Source organism: Balaenoptera ricei, chromosome 3 (assembly GCF_028023285.1).
Source record: "Balaenoptera ricei isolate mBalRic1 chromosome 3, mBalRic1.hap2, whole genome shotgun sequence".
NCBI classification, from domain to species: domain Eukaryota; kingdom Metazoa; phylum Chordata; class Mammalia; order Artiodactyla; family Balaenopteridae; genus Balaenoptera; species Balaenoptera ricei.
In genome coordinates this window covers 130992324-131011509 of record NC_082641.1, presented here as the reverse complement: position 1 = coordinate 131011509, position 19186 = coordinate 130992324, and the positions used below count along the sequence as shown (strand labels likewise).

The 19186-nt window shown below is 42.5% G+C and overlaps 1 long non-coding RNA gene across 2 annotated transcripts in view; it reads right to left on the bottom strand.

The window, feature by feature from the left end:
• Positions 1-19186, bottom strand: part of LOC132363876 (uncharacterized) — a 48598-nt gene that overhangs the window by 24533 nt on the left and 4879 nt on the right. Inside the window, exon 2 of one of the 2 annotated variants that reach the window (XR_009502667.1) lies at positions 14233-14294. The exons of the other annotated variant lie outside the window; for it this stretch is intronic. This is a non-coding gene — a long non-coding RNA (uncharacterized LOC132363876). The remainder of the gene's footprint in view (positions 1-14232; positions 14295-19186) is intronic. 2 annotated transcript variants of the gene reach the window in all.

Genomic DNA, 19186 nt, shown 5'->3' with positions numbered 1-19186 from the left:
TCATATGTTAAAGTCCTACCCCCTAGTACTCAGAATGTAACCTTATTAGAAAGTAGGGTCATTACATATATAATTAGTTAAGATGAGGTCATTATGGTGGGTCCTAATCAAGTATGACTGGTGTCCTTATTAAAAGGAAGAAATTTGGACACAGATATGTACACTTGCAGGATGCCAGGTGAAGAGGAAGGCAGTAATCAGGGTGATGCTTCTATAAGCCAAGGAATGCCCAAGATCAGTAGTAAACCACCAGAATCTAGCAGAGAGGCATGAAACAGATTCTCCTTCACAGCCCTCAGAAGGGACCAGGCCACCTCAACAATTTGAACTTGAACCTCTAACCTCTAGAACTATGAGACAGTAAATTCTGGTGTTAAGCCACCCAGTTTGTGGTACTTTGTTATAGCAGCACTAGCAAACTAATATATCTACTGAGTTCCAATGGCTTGAAACAACAGTTTATTTCTTGCATATGCTACATGCCCATTTTGGGTTGGCAGGGGACTCTGCTATCAGAGAGCCTGTAATCTTGCAGGTACCCAGAATGTTGGAGGAGCCACCCTCTCAACTTGAAGCTTCAGGGTTCACCTTAGTGACAGAAGAGGGCATGGAGAACGGCACACAAGCTCTTAAATACACTGCTCACATTTCATGGACCAAACCAAGTCATATGACCATGCCTAATATCAAGGAGGGAAGGAAGTATAATTGTCCCATGTATTTAGAAGGAGAAGAGAACCAGGTGATGGGCGTGAGTAATGTCTATCACAATTATTTAAGAATATCTGCATAGAAAAAACAATTGGGTAGAAATTTACCAAAAAGCACTGATTGATGTTAGCATGCTTGAATTATAATACTTTTCTAAATTTAAAAATTTTTTTCATAAAGGATATATGTATATTACCTTAATAATAAGAAGAAAAAACCTTTTACTTTTTAAAATAAAATAAAGGTCATACCACTTACCAATGGTTAATAAATGAATGGACAAGTTAATAAGTGGATGGATCAAAAAAAAAAAACCCAACTCTAAATTTCTCACTTTTACACCTGAAACTAACACAACATTGTAAATCAACTATATTCCAATAAAATTTTTTTAAAAAAGAATATTCAACTTAAAAAAAAAAGAAAGTAAATTTCTCCCTTTTTTTTTTCTATAAAAGGAATGGGATGAGATCACCATTATATGTAGTGAAATTTCCTTATTGAAAAGGCTTTATATATAAGATGGACATGAACACCACCAAGTTGAGTTTATTGTTGCCTAGAAATATGCTGATAGAGTAGATAATTTTGAACAGTGACATTCCCATTTACCATGTTTATATTCATGAGACAAATTTCCATAAGGGAGACTGATGCAGATGATCATGGGGAGGGAATATTTATTCAAGGGAATATAGTCTGTGGGCCTGGAGGAAAAGAAGGTAGATGAGGGATGAGAGATGGTGTCTTAGGGCAGGTTTCTTAGAAGGAGACCCTGAGATGATAGTGTGCTTGCATGTGATTTATTAAGGGAGTGCTCCAAGGAGAAACTGGTGAGGGAGTGTGGGCAGTAAAACATGATGAGGAAGAGGCCAGGCAAAGGTGTGATTTCAGGCTCAATCCGAGCCTGATCCCAGGGGGATCTCTGGAATGTAATTGACACCTTAGAGTTGGCCCTGACTTGCGGCAAGAGAGCTGGGTTTTTAGACTCCTGCCCTAGTTGGTCATTGGCTCTCAGGCACTTCTGGCTCTCTGAAAGTGAGGGCAGAGCAAATCCGACAGCCTGAGGCAGGCCTCTGCAGAAAGTAGCAGGTGTCATTCATCAGAAGCAGAGCACACAGAAGCTGGCCGAGGGATCAGAGAAATGGTGAAGGGGATCTGAGGACTCTGGGTGGAACACTGACAGTGCCCACTACGGATGGAGACTCCCTGCAGACAGAGGTCCTGGCACTTCAGATAACTTGGGCTTCACAGACTGTGTATGGGGCTTAAGTAATAGCCCGTGGGAAAGAACTTTAGTCAAGATAGACAACATGGCTCTTATCCTGCTCCTTGCTGGCAGTTGTGGGAAGGACAGTTGTGGCTTTTGGCCACAGATACCTCCGTCAGCTATCAGTGGGAAGGACTGACAGATGGTTTCAAATCTGCATGAGTGGCTGGGGGGAAGTGTGCATTGTACTGACCATGTAGGAATTTTTGACATACATGAGGAATGAAAAATGAAAAGTGTTGTTGGGTGGGGTCGGTGCCCTTATGAAGACGTGACCGGAGGGGGAAACCCCCTTGCCCTCTCTTACTATCATCTCCACTGGAATCCAGCCTGCGTGCTTCTCCCTCTCCCTCCCTCTCTCCTGCTAAGGGCTAGAAGGCCATAATTCAAAGTTTCCCGAGGCCTGCATGAGAGGAAGCACAGGGAAAAGACTTGAAGAGAGTCGACCCGGGTTCAAAACCTGACTCTGTCACTTACCCTGAATCTCAAGTTCCTTAAATATAAAATAGGGAGTGATAACACCTATACCTATTAGGACTATACTGAAGTTAGAGGGGACTGCAGCCTTCCTGAGTCTTAATTTCTTTATCTATACAATATAATGCAATAAAATGAATGATAAACGATGATGATGATGATGACAATGGTGATCACTCTTACCTCTCAGAACCGATGTTGTGGGAGGGAGGAGGGGCGTGTTAAAGTACTAAGTATAGCAGTGCGCTGTAAATAGGTTATTGTGCCTGGCCCATCCCGGGTGCCCCTCCACCCCTAAGTCTCCTGAAAGGGAAGAAGAATGGGTCTTTCCACTCTTGCCACTACTGATCAGGATATTTTTCATATAGACTTCGAGCCCATTTGAAGTGCTGCATCTTGTATTTCCTAATAGAAATCCTACTCTTTTCCTTCCAGCCATTGTGAGCTTGTGACCATGGTTGTCTCTGGGTAAGGAGACACAGAGCCCTCCAGAGGGTGAGCAAGCCCATCAGGCCAGGCCTGCTGGGCCCAGGTGGAATAACTATGAATGAGGTAATGTTGAAGGCTTTCTCTTTCTCCTGGTAAATGCCCTGGACGAACCTGGACCAGTTCAATTTCTAGGCCAGAAGCACAAATTGAATCCTGTACCATATGCATTTGTTGTCTCTCCCTTTTCTGCAAGAATCTAGATGGGGATTAATGGGCTCACTCTAAGAGGGAGAGACGTAAGGAGTGCCATCGAGTCCTCTGTGTTTACAGCGCTTGAAAGGATGGAGCTCTAACAAGTCTAATTTAATCTTGGCTCAAGTGAAGGTATGGTGAATTCCAGGCCAGGAAGAATAAACTGGCATGCCGTAGAACATTAGAGATAATTTAATTCAACTCCTTCTCTCAATAGATAAGGAACCCGAGGCTCAGGGGGTGGAGAGGGGGCGCTGGTGTGCCCACGGCCACAAACCAAATTACTGCTGGCTGGGACAGGGGCCAGCGCTCTGGGCACTCTCATTCATTTCTGTGCCGTAGTCATGATTTTTTTCATATCTACACACCATCTGTACATTTATTAACATGGTTTTTTAAGTAATTGAATTGACTCTATTTTTTATTCTTAAATAAATTAATTTTGAAAGGAAACTGCTGCAAAGGGAAAGCAAGGATCGTTTGCCACAAATAAAAGGCAACCATAAAAATAAATGCTATGAAACAAAGCAATACAAATTTTAGCAAGTTACCGCTATATGTGAAGAGACCACTCATTCTTTCTTTTAAAAGGGAGAGTCGTAATGTTAAAGAGAATTTACAAGGGAATACCTTTTAAATAGGAGAGGACTCTTTTTTTTTTTTTTTTTGGTTGCACCGCACCGTGGCTTGCAGGATCTTAGTTCCCCGACCAGGGATTAAACCCGGGGCCTCGGCAATGAAAGCGCAGGGTCCTAACCACTGGACTGCCAGGGAATTCCCAGGAGAGGATGTTTTTTAATGTGCCGTAGACCACTTAAAATTCTCTCTCATATGATGAGTGACTAAGTTTATCAGGAAAGAAAATGGGTGTGAAACTTTCTAAGGAGGTCTAATACTTTACCCAGGTTAGAATTCCAATTGTCATTTACCTTGAACAAGTTACTTAACCTCTTTCTGCCTCAGTTTCCTCACTCATAAAACGGGAATAAAAGTATGTGTGTGCCATGGGATTGTTGCAAGTATTAAATTAGACAGTACATATAAAGCCTTAGAACAGTACTTGGCACAGAGCAAGCACGTGATAGCAGCAGGTATTACTGTAATTATCATTATTAAAACTGAAGTGGTATTTACTGTCTAGCAGGATTACAAACTTTATTTGTAAAGGTTTACATAGTAAATACTTTGCCTCTACAGTCTGTGTGGTCTCTGTTGCAACCACTCATCTCTGGCACAGCAGAGAAAAAGCAGCCATAGGTAGTACATAAACAAACGGGCACTGCTGTGCTCCAATAGAACTCTATTTGCAAAAGTAGTCATCAGGCTATACAGGTTCTGCTAGAGGCTCATAGGTATGGAAAACAAAAACAGGTCAACTTATTCCATGCAAATGGAAATCAAAATAAAGCTGGATTAGCAAATCTCATATCAGACAAAACAGACTTTAAAGTAAAGACTATTACAAGAGACAAAGAAGGACACTACATAATGATCAAGGGATCAATCCAAGAAGAAGATATAACAATTGTAAATAATTATGCATCCAACATAGGAGCACCTCAATACATAAGGCAAATGCTAACAGCCATAAAATGGGAAATTGACAGTAACACAATCATAGTAGGGGACTTTAACACCCCACTTTCACCAATGGACAGATCATCCAAAATGAAAATAAATAAGGAAACACAAGCTTTAAATGATACACTAAACAAGATGGACTTAATTGATATTTATAGGACATTCCATCCAAAAACAACAGAATACACTTTCTCCTCAAGTGCTTATGGAACATTCTCCAGGATAGATCATATCTTGGGTCACAAATCAAGCCTCAGTAAATTTAAGAAAATTGAAATTATATCAAGTATCTTTTCCAACCACAATGCTATAAGACTAGATATCAATTACAGGAAAACATCTGTAGAACATACAAATACATGGAGGCTAAACAATACACTACTAAATAACTAAGGGATCACTTAAGAAATCAAAGAGGAAATCAAAAAATACCTAGAAGCAAATGACAATGAAAATACGACAACCCAAAACCTATGGGATGCAGCCAAAGCAGTTCTAAGAGGGAAGTTTATAGCAATACAATCCTACCTCAAGAAACATCTTAAATAAACAACCTAACCTTACACCTAAAGCAATTAGAGAGAGAAGAACAAACACCCAAAGTTAGCAGAAGGAAAGAAATCATAAAGATCATCAGAAATAGATGAAAAAGAAGAAATGATAGCAAAGATCAATACAAGTAAAAGCTGGTTCTTTGAGAAGATAAACAAAATTGATAAACCATTAACTAGACTAATCAAGAAAAAAAGGGAGAAGACTCAAATCAATAAAATTAGAAATGAAAAAGGAGAAGTAACAACTACCACTGTAGAGATACAAAGGATCATGAGAGATTACTACAAGCAACTATATGCCAATAAAATGGACAACCCAGAAGAAATGGACAAATTCTTAGAAAAGCACAACCTTCCAAGACTGAACCAAGGAGAAATAGAAAATATAAACAGATGAATCACAAGCACTGAAATTGAGACTGTGATTTAAAATCTTCCAACAAACAAAAGCCCAGGATCAGATGGCTTCACAGGTGAAGTCTATCAAACATTTAGAGAAGAGCTAACACACATCTTTCTCAAACTCTCCCAAAATATAGCAGAGGGAGGATCACTCCCAAACTCATTCTACGAGGCCACCATCACCCTGATACCAAAACCAGACAAAGATGTCACAAAGAAAGAAAACCACAGGCCAATATCACTGATGAACATAGATGCAAAAATCCTCAACAAAATACTAGCAAACAGAATCCAACAGCACATTAAAAGGATCATACACCATGATCAAGTGGGGTTTATACCAGGAGTGCAAGGATTCTTCAATATACACAAATCAATCAATGTGATAAACCATATTAACAAATTGAAGGAGAAAATCTATATGATCATCTCAATAGATGCAGAATAGCTTTCAACAAAATTCAATAGCCATTTATGATAAAAAACCCTCCAGAAAAGAAGAAGTAATGCTGTCACTGTTTGCAGATGACATGATACTATACATAGAGAATCCTAAAGATGCTACCAGAAAACTCCTAGAGCTAATCAATGAATTTGGTAAAGTAGCAGGATACAAAATTAATGCACAGAAATCTCTTGCATTTCTATACACTAATGACGAAAAATCTGAAAGTGAAATTAAGAAAACACTCCCGTTTACCATTGCAACAAAAAGAATAAAATATCTAGGAATAAACCTACCTAAGGAGACAAAAGACATGTATGCAGAAAATTATAAGACACTGATGAAAGAAATTAAAGATGATACAAATAGATGGAGAGATATACCATGTTCTTGGATTGGAAGAAACAACATTGTGAAAATGACTGTACTACCCAAAGCAATCTACAGATTCAATGCAATCCCTATCAAACTACCACTGGCATTTTTCACAGAAATAGAACAAAAAATTTCACAATTTGTATGGAAACACAAAAGACCCCGAATAGCCAAAGCAATCTTGAGAACGAAAAATGGAGCTGGGGGAATCAGGCTCCCTGACTTCAGACTATATTACAAAGCTACAGTAATCAAGACAGTTTGGTACTGGCACAAAAACAGAAATATAGATCAATGGAACAGGATAGAAAGCCCAGAGATAAACCCATGCACATATGGTCACCTTATCTTTGATAAAGGAGGCAAGAAAATACAGTGGAGAAAAGACAGCCTCTTCAATAAGTGGTGCTGGGAAAATTGGACAGATACATGTAAATGTATGAAATTAGAACACTCCCTGACACCATGCACAAAAATAAACTCAAAATGGATTAAAGACCTAAGTGTAAGGCCAGACACTATCAAACTCTTAGAGGAAAACATAGGCAGAACACTCTATGACATAAATCACAGCATGATTCTTTTTGACCCAGCTCCTAGAGAAATGGAAATAAGAACACAAATAAACAAATGGGACCTAATGAAACTTAAAAGCTTTTGCACAGCAAAGGAAACCATAAACAAGACCAAAAGACAACCATCAGAATGGGAGAAAATATTTGCAAATGAAGCAACTGACAAAGGATTAATCTCCAAGATTTACAAGCAGCTCATGCAGCTCAATAACAAAAAAACAAACAACCCAATCCAAAAATGGGCAGAAGACCTAAATAGACATTTCTCCAAAGAAGATATACAGATTGCCAACAGACACATGAAAGAATGCTCAACATCATTAATCATTAGAGAAATGCAAATCAAAACTACAATGAGATATCATCTCACACCGGTCAGAATGGCCATCATCAAAAAATCTAGAAACAATAAATGCTGGAGAGGGTGTGGAGGAAAGGGAACCCTCTTGCACTGTTGGTGGGAATGTAAATTGATACAGCCACTATGGAGAACAGTATGGAGGTTCCTTAAAAAACTACAAATAGAACTACCATACGACCCAGCAATCCCACTACTGGGCATATACCCTGAGAAAACCATAGTTCAAAAAGAATCATGTACCAAAATGTTCATTGCAGCTCTATTTACAATAGCCAGGACATGGAAGCAACCTAAGTGTCCATCATCAGATGAATGGATAAAGAAGATGTGGCACATGTATACAATGGAATATTACTCAGCCATAAAAAGAAATGAAATGGAGGTATTTGTAATGAGGTGGATGGAGTTAGAGTCTGTCATACAGAGTGAAGTAAGTCAGAAAGAGAAAAACAAATACAGTATGCTAACACATATATATGGAATCTAAGGAAAAAAAAAAAAAAGGTCATGAAGAACCTAGTGGCAAGATGGGAATAAAGACACAGACCTACTAGAGAATGGACTTGAGGATATGGGGAGGGGGACGGGTGAGATGTGACAGGGTGAGAGAGTGTCATGGACATATATACACTACCAAATGTAAAATAGATAGCTAGTGGGAAGCAGCTGCATAGCACAGGGAGATCAGCTCAGTGCTTTGTGACCACCTAGAGGGGTGGGATGGGGAGAGTGGGAGGGAGGGAGATGCAAGAGGGAAGGGATATGGGAACATATGTATATGTATAACTGATTCACTTTGTTATAAAGCAGAAACTAACACACCATTGTAAAGCAATTATACTTCAATAAAGATGTTTAAAAAAAAAAAGTCAGGTCACAACTTTCATATATGTTTGTTCTCCATTATTATATTTTATAATAAGTGCTCTTCCTCTGTTGACAAATTTGTTGTTCTCTTTTATATTTTTTCCTAGTAATATTTTTGTGTGTGTTTTTTTTTTGCTTTTTCCCACACATGAACATTTATTAAACATTTTGAGTATTATAAACAAAAAAAAAAACAAACAAAAAAAACCCTCCAGAAAGTAGGCATAGAGGGAACTTACCTCAACATAATAAAGGCCATATATGACAAACCCACAGCCAACATCATTCTCAATGGTGAAAAACTGAAACCATTTCCTCTAAGATCAGAAACAAGACAAGGTTGTCCATTCTCACCACTATTATTCAACATAGTTTTGGAAGTTTTAACCACAGCAATCAGAGAAGAAAAAGAAATAAAAGGAATCCAAATCGGAAAAGAAGAAGTAAAGCTGCCACTGTTTGCAGATGACGTGATACTGTACATAGAGAATCCTAAAGATGCTACCAGAAAACTACTAGAGCTAATCAATGAATTTGGTAAAGTAGCAGGATACAAAATTAATGCACAGAAATCTCTTGCATTCCTATACACTAAAGATGAAAAATCTGAAAGAGAAACACTCCTATTTATCATTGCAACAAAACGAATAAAATACCTAGGAATAAACCTACCTAAGGAGGCAAAAAGACCTGTATGCAGAAAACTATAAGACAATGATGAAAGAAAATAAAGATGATACAAACGGATGGAGAGATATACCATGTTCTTGGATTGGAAGAATCAACATTGTGAAAATGACTATACTACCCAAAGCAATCTACAGATTCAATGCAATCCCTATCAAACTACCAATGGCATTTTTCACAGAACTAGAACAAAAACTTTCACAATTTGTATGGAAACACAAAAGACCCTGAATAGCCAAAGCAACCTTGAGAAAGAAAAACAGAGCTGGAGGAATCAGGCTCCCTGACTTCAGAGTATACTACAAAGCTACAGTAATCAAGACAGTATGGTACTGGCACAAAAACAGAAATATAGATCAATGGAACAGGATAGAAAGCCCAGAGATAAACCCATGCACATATGGTCACCTTATTTTTGATAAAGGAGGCAAGAATATACAATAGAGAAAAGACAGCCTCTTCAATAAGTGGTGCTGGGAAAACTGGACAGCTACATGTAAAAGAATGAAATTAGAATACTCCCTAACACCATACACAAAAATAAACTCAAAATGGATTAAAGACCTAAATGTAAGGCCAGACACTATAATACTCTTAGAGGAAAACATAGGCAGAATGCTCTATGACATAAATCACAGCAAGATTCTTTTTGACCCACCTCCTAGAGAAGTGGAAATAAAAACAAAAATAAACAAATGGGACCTAATGAAACTTAAAAGCTTTTGCACAGCAAAGGAAACCATAAACAAGACGAAAAGACAACCCTCAGAATGGGAGAAAATATTTGCAAACGAAGTAACTGACACAGGATTAATCTCCAAGATTTACAAGCAGCTCATGCAGCTCAATATTAAAAAAACAAACAACCGGGCTTCCCTGGTGGTGCAGTGGTTGAGAGTCTGCCTGCCAGTGCAGAGGACACAGGTTCAAGTCCTGGTCTGGGAGGATCCCACATGCCGCGGAGCAACTGGGCCCGTGCGCCACAACTACTGAGCCTGCGCGTCTGGAGCCTGTGCTGCACAACAAGAGAGGCCGCGATAGTGAGAGGCTCGCGCACCGCGATGAAGAGTGGCCCCCGCTCGCCGCAACTAGAGGAAGCCCTCGCACAGAAACGAAGACACAACACAGTCAAAATAAATAAATAAATAAATAATAATTAAAGGTGCTAATAATTAAAAAAAAAAAAATACAACAAACAACCCATTCCAAAAATGGGCAGAAGACCTAAATAGACATTTCTCCAAAGAAGATACACAGATTGCCAACAAACATGAAAGGATGCTCAACATCACTAATCATTAGAGAAATGCAAATCAAAACTATAATGAGGTATCACTTCACACCATTCAGAATGGCTATCATCAAAAAATCTACAAACAAAAAATGCTGGAGAGGGTGTGGAGAAAAGGGAACCCTCTTGCACTGTTGGTGGGAATGTACATTGGTACAGCCACTATGGAGAACAGTATGGAGGTTCCTTAAAAAACTACAAATAGAACTACCATACGACTCAGCAATCCCACTACTGGGCATATACCCTGAGAAAACCATAATTCAAAAAGAGTCATGTACCACAATGTTCACTGCAGCTCGATTTACAATAGCCAGGACAATGGAAGCAACCTAAGTATCCATTGAGAGATGAATGGATAAAGAAGATGTGGCACATATATACAATGGAATATTACTCAGCCGTAAAAAGAAACAAAATTGAGTTATTTGTAGTGAGGTGGATGGACCTAGAGTCTGTCATACAGAGTAAAGTAAGTCAGAAAGAGAAAAACAAATACCATATGCTAACACATATATATGGAATCTAAAAAAAAAAATGGTTCTGAAGAACCTAGGGGCAGGACAGGAATAAAGATGCAGACGTAGAGAATGGACTTGAGGACACAGGGAGGGAGAAGGGTAAGCTGGGACGAAGTGAGAGAGTGGCAAGGACACATATACACTACTAAATGTAATATGTAGTGTAATATGTAGTGTAATATGTACTAAATGTATGTAGTGTAATATGTAGTGTAATATGTACTAAATGTAATATGTACTAAATGTAATATGTACTAAATGTACTAGATAGCTAGTGGGAAGCAGCCGTATAGCACAGGGAGATCAGCTCGTTGGTTTGTAACCACCTAGAGGGCTGGAGTAGGGAGGGTGGGAGGGAGATGCAAGAGGGAGGACATATGGGGATATATGTATATGTATAGCTCATTCACTTTGTTATAAAGCAGAAACTAACACACCATCGTAAAGCAATTATACTCCAATAAAGATGTTTAAAAAAAAAAAAAGGGGGTTTCCCTGGTGGCACAGTGGTTGAGAATCTGCCTGCCAATGCAGGGGACACGGGTTCGAGCCCTGGTCTGGGAAGATCCCACATGCCGCGGAGCAACTAGGTCCGTGAGCCACAATTACTGAGCCTGTGCGTCTGGAGCCTGTGCTCCACAACAAGAGAGGCTGCGATACTGAGAGGCCCGCACACCGTGATGAAGAGTGGCCCCCACTTGCCGCAACTAGAGAAAGCCTTGCACAGAAACGAAGACCCAACACAGCCATAAATAAATAAATAAATAAACCGAAAGTTTAAAAAAAAACAAATAAATAAAAATAACTTTATCATGGGACGGACAGTTTAATCAACTGTTTTTGGACTATTTTGAATAAAATACCTACCCACACAAGGTAGCATTCTATCTCATACCATAGCCCAAATCCCAATTTTTGAAGTCATCCTTACACACCTGAAATGTAGGTTTTTTCTTACTACCTGCCATCATCTTAACTGTCCCCCAAACGGCCAGGGGACTGGACAGCCAATGAACTTGAGCTAGGATCAAAGTTAAAAGCAGAGGTTCGGGAGTCAGAATGACTTTAGTTTGTTGCTCACCCTGCAAGGGGTGTCACTTTTTTTTACACAGGAGGAAACTGTAGCTCAGCGTGGTGGAGTTATTTGCCCAATGTCACACAGCCAGCAGACTGACATCTCTTCCACAAACATGAAATTTGGTTCTAATTCAGAAATCCCAGGGCCAGCTGCATGTCATCATGAGGTTTCCTTTTCCTGTTTCGAATCTCCATGATAAGGGAGGGGAGAGCGTGTGAAGGATTGATATAGCTTTGGAAATGATGCTGATGGCTTAGGGCATGATTGTAACCTTGGGAGGAGGGAGAATATAGTCCTCAGAGACCATAAGATAGAGTGGAAAGTGCACGGGGCCCGACATGCGCCCTCTCTCACTGGGGAACCCTAGTTGTGTACGTGGGCAGTTCTTCCTACCTCTCTGTGCCTCACTTCCCCCAAATGTAATAATAAGCAGCAGCATTTATTCGTACGCAGGGCACAGTGCTTTCCAATACCTTTATCTCATTTTCTCCTTTCAACAACCCTGAGATTTTTATCCCCATTGCACAGATGAGTAAGGTGAGGCTCAAAAAGTTTGTTTCAATTGCCCAGGGTCACAGAACTAGAAATAGTGCAGCTGGGATTTGGATGCTAGTCTGTCTGGTTGCAAGTTTTTCCAGTGCAAAATATTCCTCAGTGGAGTCTACATCCTCTCTGCGGTGAGTCCGCAAATGAGGAGGATGTACATGGATGCTCTATAATTCTCGAATCAGAGCTAACTCAGGTTGCACTCTTAGCATGTGCTCGGCACTGTGCAAAGCCAGTCCTGCCAAACGACCTTACGAATGGGGGGTGGGGTGGGGGGCGGGGGGTGGCTAATAACATCCTCTTTCTGCAGATTTGGAAACTGAGGTTCGTAGACTTTATGAAACTTGTCCAAGGTCACTCATCTACTAAGAGGCAAGGGTAGGCTTTGAATTCAGGTCAAACTCACTCCCAAGCCCATGATCTTAATAGAGTTTATCGTTCAACCCAGGACACTTTTGAGAGGGAAAGGCGCTATTAATAATTACGCCAGGATAGCAGGCAGAAACAGGGGTGTGTGGTCATCCCAGCTCCTGGCCACTAGGTTCTCCGCATCCCTCAGGACCACCACGAATCATGATGACATGGAGAGGAAATCTACTACAACTGGCAGCACCACCATTTTAACCGTTACAATTAACACTTATATTGATCTTAGGAAGCATTTTGGGAAAGAGGTCAAGTCCTGTGGAAATAAGGCATTTGGGGTTTGGTGCTTGAGATTTTTGGAAGGGGTGCCTCTAGAGCTGCTACAAGAAGTAGTCAAAGACCAGCTGGCACCCTCCTCTGACAGACCCCCGTTTCCCTTCACTCTCTGACGGCAGGCACTGGGTGAAAAAGAGAGATAGATTAAAAGAATGTTCCAAGGAAATGGAGATGATAAATGACTTTAGATTTGCTATGATAAGAAGACCAGGGAATTTCTTAGATTCAGAAAAGAGACCAGACCATTATCAGGCTAATGCTTGAAACCACACATACCTCTAACTCAAGGCTAGTATCACATGGGGTCAGTGCTTGTAGCTGTCTCCACTGGACACCTGGAGGCATGCTGGGGAGAATTTTCTGCATCAGAATTCCTGAAATTCTACCCTAAGGGCCTTACCTCTTTGGGTAAACATTTCATTCCTCTAGGAGCCCAGTTTTAAAAATAAACAACCTGAGAACCATTTGAGTTCATTATCAGTCGTAAACATGGTGGAACTTATTACATATCAGATTTCCTTTTGAATTTGACTGTTGGCTGGGATGTAAGAAAGCTAAGTTGTGACAGAGAAATGGGCATAGGGGAAGCTTCAGGACATGGGATTTTGCCAAAGGAGTTTACCTTAGTGTGGGGTCCTGGGTAGCCAGGAGGCAGCAAAAAAGGTTTTGACTAAGTGGTGCTCAGCAGAGCAAGAGTGTTGGGGGAGAAGATGGCACTAGGTGGGTAAAGTCTATCACTGCAGCCTTGACCACGCAAAGCTCCAGGGCAATGAACCCACAGAGAATGGCGAGGTCATGGGAGTCAAAGTGGTAAAAGGTTAAGAGGCCAGGGAACTAGGCCCCTGGGTGGCTGGGGAGACTGCTAATGTGAGACGCCAGGCAAGTTAGTCACCCTGTGATGCCTCATCTACCAAGCACGAAGCTTGGCTGAAAATGAAATAATCTCCGAGGTCTTTCAGCTTTAATACTAAATGCGATTCTAGATGGCGTGGCTAAGTGGATCTTGCTGTGCCTAAGTGGGTGGCTTAGAGCTAAGAGGCTCTTGACTGGAGTGCAGGCATGACCCAAACCACGAATCTCTCCCCTCCACGTTATCCCTTCTCCTCACCTTAATTCTCTCGATGACCAAGGGAGCTTTTAACTTCTCCTTGTCCTATTCTTCTTTTCAACCTATGGGGAGAGGGCAGAAAAGAAGGGCCAGCAAGAGGGAAGGGTGGCTGGGCAAAGGCTTCTGATGGGCCCTATCTGCCAGGGTCCCACCTTGGCTAAGAGGGAACTGAGAAAAGTCAAGATCCTTGACTACCAACTGCAGCAAAGAGAAAACCTTATCTGGAGATGGCCCAGGGACTGACCACAAAGTCTGGGAAAACACAGTGGAAAATGTCAGCTAAGACATTTAGCTTCTCAGTGCTTTGCTTTTTCATCTTGAATGAGGAGTCAGGGGCGGAGTAATGTTTAATGGACATCTAGTCTCACAGGGACTGGCTGGGTGCTTTACGTGTTATCCCATTTAATCCTCACAATGACCCTTCAAGGGAAATATTATCTTCATTTTACAGAGGAAGAAACAGCAGCTTAGAGCAGATAAATCATTTGCCCAAGTTTATACAGCTGAGAAGTAGCAAAGCTGGGATGCACACCAGGTCTAAGGTCCAAGGCTGGTCCACCAGGATGATTTCACTGTCCCTTCAGGTCACCGAACAGGCTCTGGTGTAGGAGGGGGAGGGGGCAGACTGCCTGAGTCCAAATCTCATTTACGAGCCTGTCATTTAGGGCAAGTTACTTAACCTCTCTGAGCCTTAGTTTCCTTATCTGTATACTGGAGGATTAGGATAGCTCATACCTCTTAGATTTGTTGTAAGGATTAAATGAGATGAAGTGTGTAATGGGTTTACTGGCCTGAGGCAAATGCTACATACTTTTTAGCTATTATTATTATTAATATTGTCCTTAAATTGTATGCAAACCAACACACAAATAAATCTGTGGCTCACTTGGATTCTATGCTGGGTGGGATCTTCTGATAAATCCCTGCTGGATTCAAGTGCCATTTGTGAAAGCAGCCCCACCCCCATGCAAAAAAAAAACACAAACATTTTGATGTTTAGATGGTTCACAAGGAGCTTTCACAATATTTCAACTAATATTTCAGCACAACTAATCCATGAGGTAGGGAACACAGATAAGGTAAGACTTGAGTCACACAGCTGGAGGTGAAACTAAAGCTTTTTTTTTTTAAACTCCTAAGCCCAGAGCTTTTATATACTATGTCACGGAGAACGCAAACGAATTCTCTTAGAGCCTTCAGGTATATGCATGCATGTACATCTGGATAGATATATGGCTATACTAATGAGGAAGGAGGAAAGAGTGAGCCCTGGAACATCCCAGAACCAGGGAGGGATACATTCAAACTAGGCTCACCTCTCCCCTCTGGAATTCTTGAGAATTTGGCTTCTGGATTTAAACTTGGAGTGACTACCCAACTCTGTCTAATTCTGCCCCTCGGCTGTGTCTACCTTGACCAGGCCAGGTTCACTCCTTCCCCTCAGCCTTTCCCCAGGACCTGGTATCCATCAAACCCCACTGGGGGCTTGTTCAAATGCTTTCACCCTGATAGTCCGCCTTCCAAAAGCTTACTGGATACGGGCTGCAGCGGATCTCCAGGAGCAGCTTGGCTTGGTGCTGGGCACGAAGCTGAGGCAATAACAAACTTGTCCCCATGTCCCAGCTGGGCCCGCTTGGCCACCCAGGTGTCTCCCTCCCAGGGTCTACGTTAAGCCCTTGGCTGTGGGAGGCCGAGCAGCAGCGAGCCTTCCTGTCCGTTCTGCGGCGCAACAGCGGCCCCTCGTGGCTATCAACAGAACTAAGGCACTCCTGTCTGGTCTCTGGGTTTTCTGCATTTTTTTTCTGTTTAGATGTATTGAGACCTACTGCGTGCCAGCCACGGTTCTAGACACCCTGGACATATCAGTGAACAAAACAAAGTCCTCTCCCTCATGAGGTTTAAGCTTTCTTGTGTGAGTTGGGGGTGGGAGACAGAAAACATACGTGCATATATGTGTAAATGTATGTTGGATGTTCAGAAGAACTATATGAAAAATAAAGCAGGGAGGAGGGTTAGGGAGGGGGAGGAGGATAGCCCTTTTCAATAAGGTACAAAGCCTCACTGATATGGTGACATCTAAGAGGGACTTGAGAGAGATGAGGGAGGGAATCCAGGTACATGCAACATCAAGGATTAAAGGCCTTGAAGTGAGAAAGCACCTGGCCGTTTTAGGAATAACAAGGTGGCCAGTTTGGCTGGAACAGACTGAGTGGGGGAAGAGCAGCAGGAGATGCTGTCTGAGAGGTGTGGGACCAGATCCCACAAGGTACTGGGCCTCCAAGTGTGGCCCCCCCCTGCCCAGCAGCATCAGTGTCACCTGGGAACTTGCGAGAAATGCAAATCATAGGGCCCCGCCCCAGACCTACTGAGTCCGAAACTCTGGGAATGGGTTCCAGCGGGCTGTGTTTGAACCAGCCCTCCGGCTGAGTCAGATGCTGTCGCAGTGTGAGAACCACTGATGCGAGGCCTCCTGGGCCATCTCAGGGACTCTGACTTTTACTCTGAGATGAGAAGCCATTAGAAGTTTTTTGGGGCAGAAGAGTGACATGATCTGACATAAAAGAACAAAACCACACTTGTGCCCTCTGGTCCTACCCCCAGAGATTCTAATTTGATTAGTGTGATATGGGCTGGGCATTGAAATTTCTAAGACTTTTCCAGGTGATTCTAATGTGCAGCCAAGAGTGAGGTCCCTCTGGCTTCTGGGTCGAGAATAGGCTGCAGGGGGTCAAGGGAAGACGCAGGAAGCTCAGCTGGGAGGCTACTGATGTAATACGGCTGAGTTGGGAGGCTATTGCTGTAATACAGGTGAGGAGTGAAGGGGGCTTAGACCAGAGCAGCAGCAGTGGAGGTAATAGATCCAGATTCTGGATCTATTCTGAAGGTAGAACTATCAAGACTTTCTCATAGATTTGATGCAGGGTGTAACAGAAAGTGAAAAGTCAGGATGACTCTCAGGTTTTTACCCTGAGCAACCCGAAGGACGTGGTTTCCATTTGCTGGAGGGACGCGGTTTCCATTTGCTAAGGTGGGGCAGACGGTGTGAGGAAGAGGTTTCCCCGTGGAGGGGGATCAGGAATCTGATTTTGAACATGCTGACTTTGAAATGTCTATCTGAGATTCAAATGGAGATGCTGACTAGGTTCAGGGGAGATGCCCAGGCTGGACATCTAGGTGTGTGAGCTGTCGGGGATGGTGTTTAAGGTACAAAGGCTGGCTGAGATTACTTAGGGAGGGAGCGTAGATGGAAAAGAGAAGTTCAGGGGAGCCCTAGGGGCGCTCCAATGTCAGAAGGAAGTAGGAAGAGAACCAAGAGCCAGTGGTGTCCCAAGAGCCCAAGTGGTGAAGTGTTTCAAGAGAAAGGTACTGCTCAGCTGTCACAAACGGCTGACCAGGCAAGTAACGTGAGGACTGAGAATGGACCTCCGGGATTAGCAGCACTGAGGTCACGGGGGACCACACTGACTGAGAACGGTGTCAGTGGAGGGGTTGGGAGAAGGGCAGAGGTCTGTTTGTGGAATGGGAGGAGAGGAACTGGAGACACAGGACAAACAATTCTTTTAGGAAATTTTGCTGTAAACGGAAGGTGTTGGAGGAAGACACAGTCTAGAAAGGTCTTTTTTTTTTTTTTTTTAAGATTTATTTATTGATTTATTGATTGATTGATTGCTATGTTGGGTCTTCGTTTCTGCGCTAGGGCCCTCCCCAGCTGCGGCGAGCGGGGACCACCCCTCATCGCGGCGCGCGGGCCCCTCACCGCCGCGGCCCCTCCCGCTGCAGCGCACAGGCTCCAGACGCGCAGGCTCAGCAGCCGTGGCTCACGGGCCCAGTCGCTCCGCGGCATGTGGGATCTTCCCAGACCAGGGCTCGAACCCGTGTTCCCTGCATTGGCAGGCAGACTCTCAACCACTGCGCCACCAGGGAAGCCCGGTCTTTTTTTTTAATATGAGAGAAGTAACAACATATTTCTATCTTTGTTGGGAAAGCTCTTCCAGCGCACGGAAAGATTAGTAGATATTTTAATAGCAACAGACATACATTAAGCACATTTTTATGCTCCTGGCACTGTTTAATGTTGCACATGAATTATTCTCCTCACAACATAACATTTTCTCCTCACCACAATCCTATGAGACGTTTCTATTATTATCCCCAATTTACAGCCAAGGAGTCTGAGCTCTGAGAAACGAACTAATGTTCCCAAAGACACACAGCCAGTAAGAGGGGAGAGCAGAGGTTCCATCCTGGAATTGCCTCCAGAGCTAGAGCTCTTGACCCTTGCACCCTTGCTCTGCAAGGCCCAGCTGTCGGCTTTCCTGCATGTGGGCCACCCTTTTAAATCCCTGCATTTTGGGTGCTCAACTAGAAGGGAAGAAATGACTCAAAATGGTACCAAAGAAACCAACAATTAATTAGAAGTAATCATGCCTACAGCACTGTTATAAAGTCTCCTAGTTATAACTGGGAGGAAAGCTTTCAGTTATCGTTCCCTTTACACTGTCACCCCCAACACGATGTTGCTGTTTACTGCGTGGAACGTCCTGGGCACACAAGCTGGCCTTGCTCGTCCTGTTGTACCTGTCTGCAAGGCACAGTCTCACAGGTTCCATTAAACAAGCTTCCGTCCTTTGTTGCCAGCCTTGATGGCTCAGATGTACTCCCTACCTCTACCTCATAGAGCATCCCTCTGCACTAGGCTGTGTGACCTCCCCAGCTCAGTGTCCGCTGGTGGACACTGCTGTAACAGTCTATACCTTTGGTAGAAGCAAAAGGAAATAGTATCTGTACTGGGTTGAATAGTGTCCCCCTCAAAGTTTATGTCTACTTGGAACCTTAGGAATGTGAGTTTATTTGGAAATAGAGTCTTTGCAGGTGTAACTAGTTGAGTTCATGCTGGATTAGGGCGAGCCCTACTCCACTGACTGTTGTCCTTATAAGAAGAGAAAACAGAGAC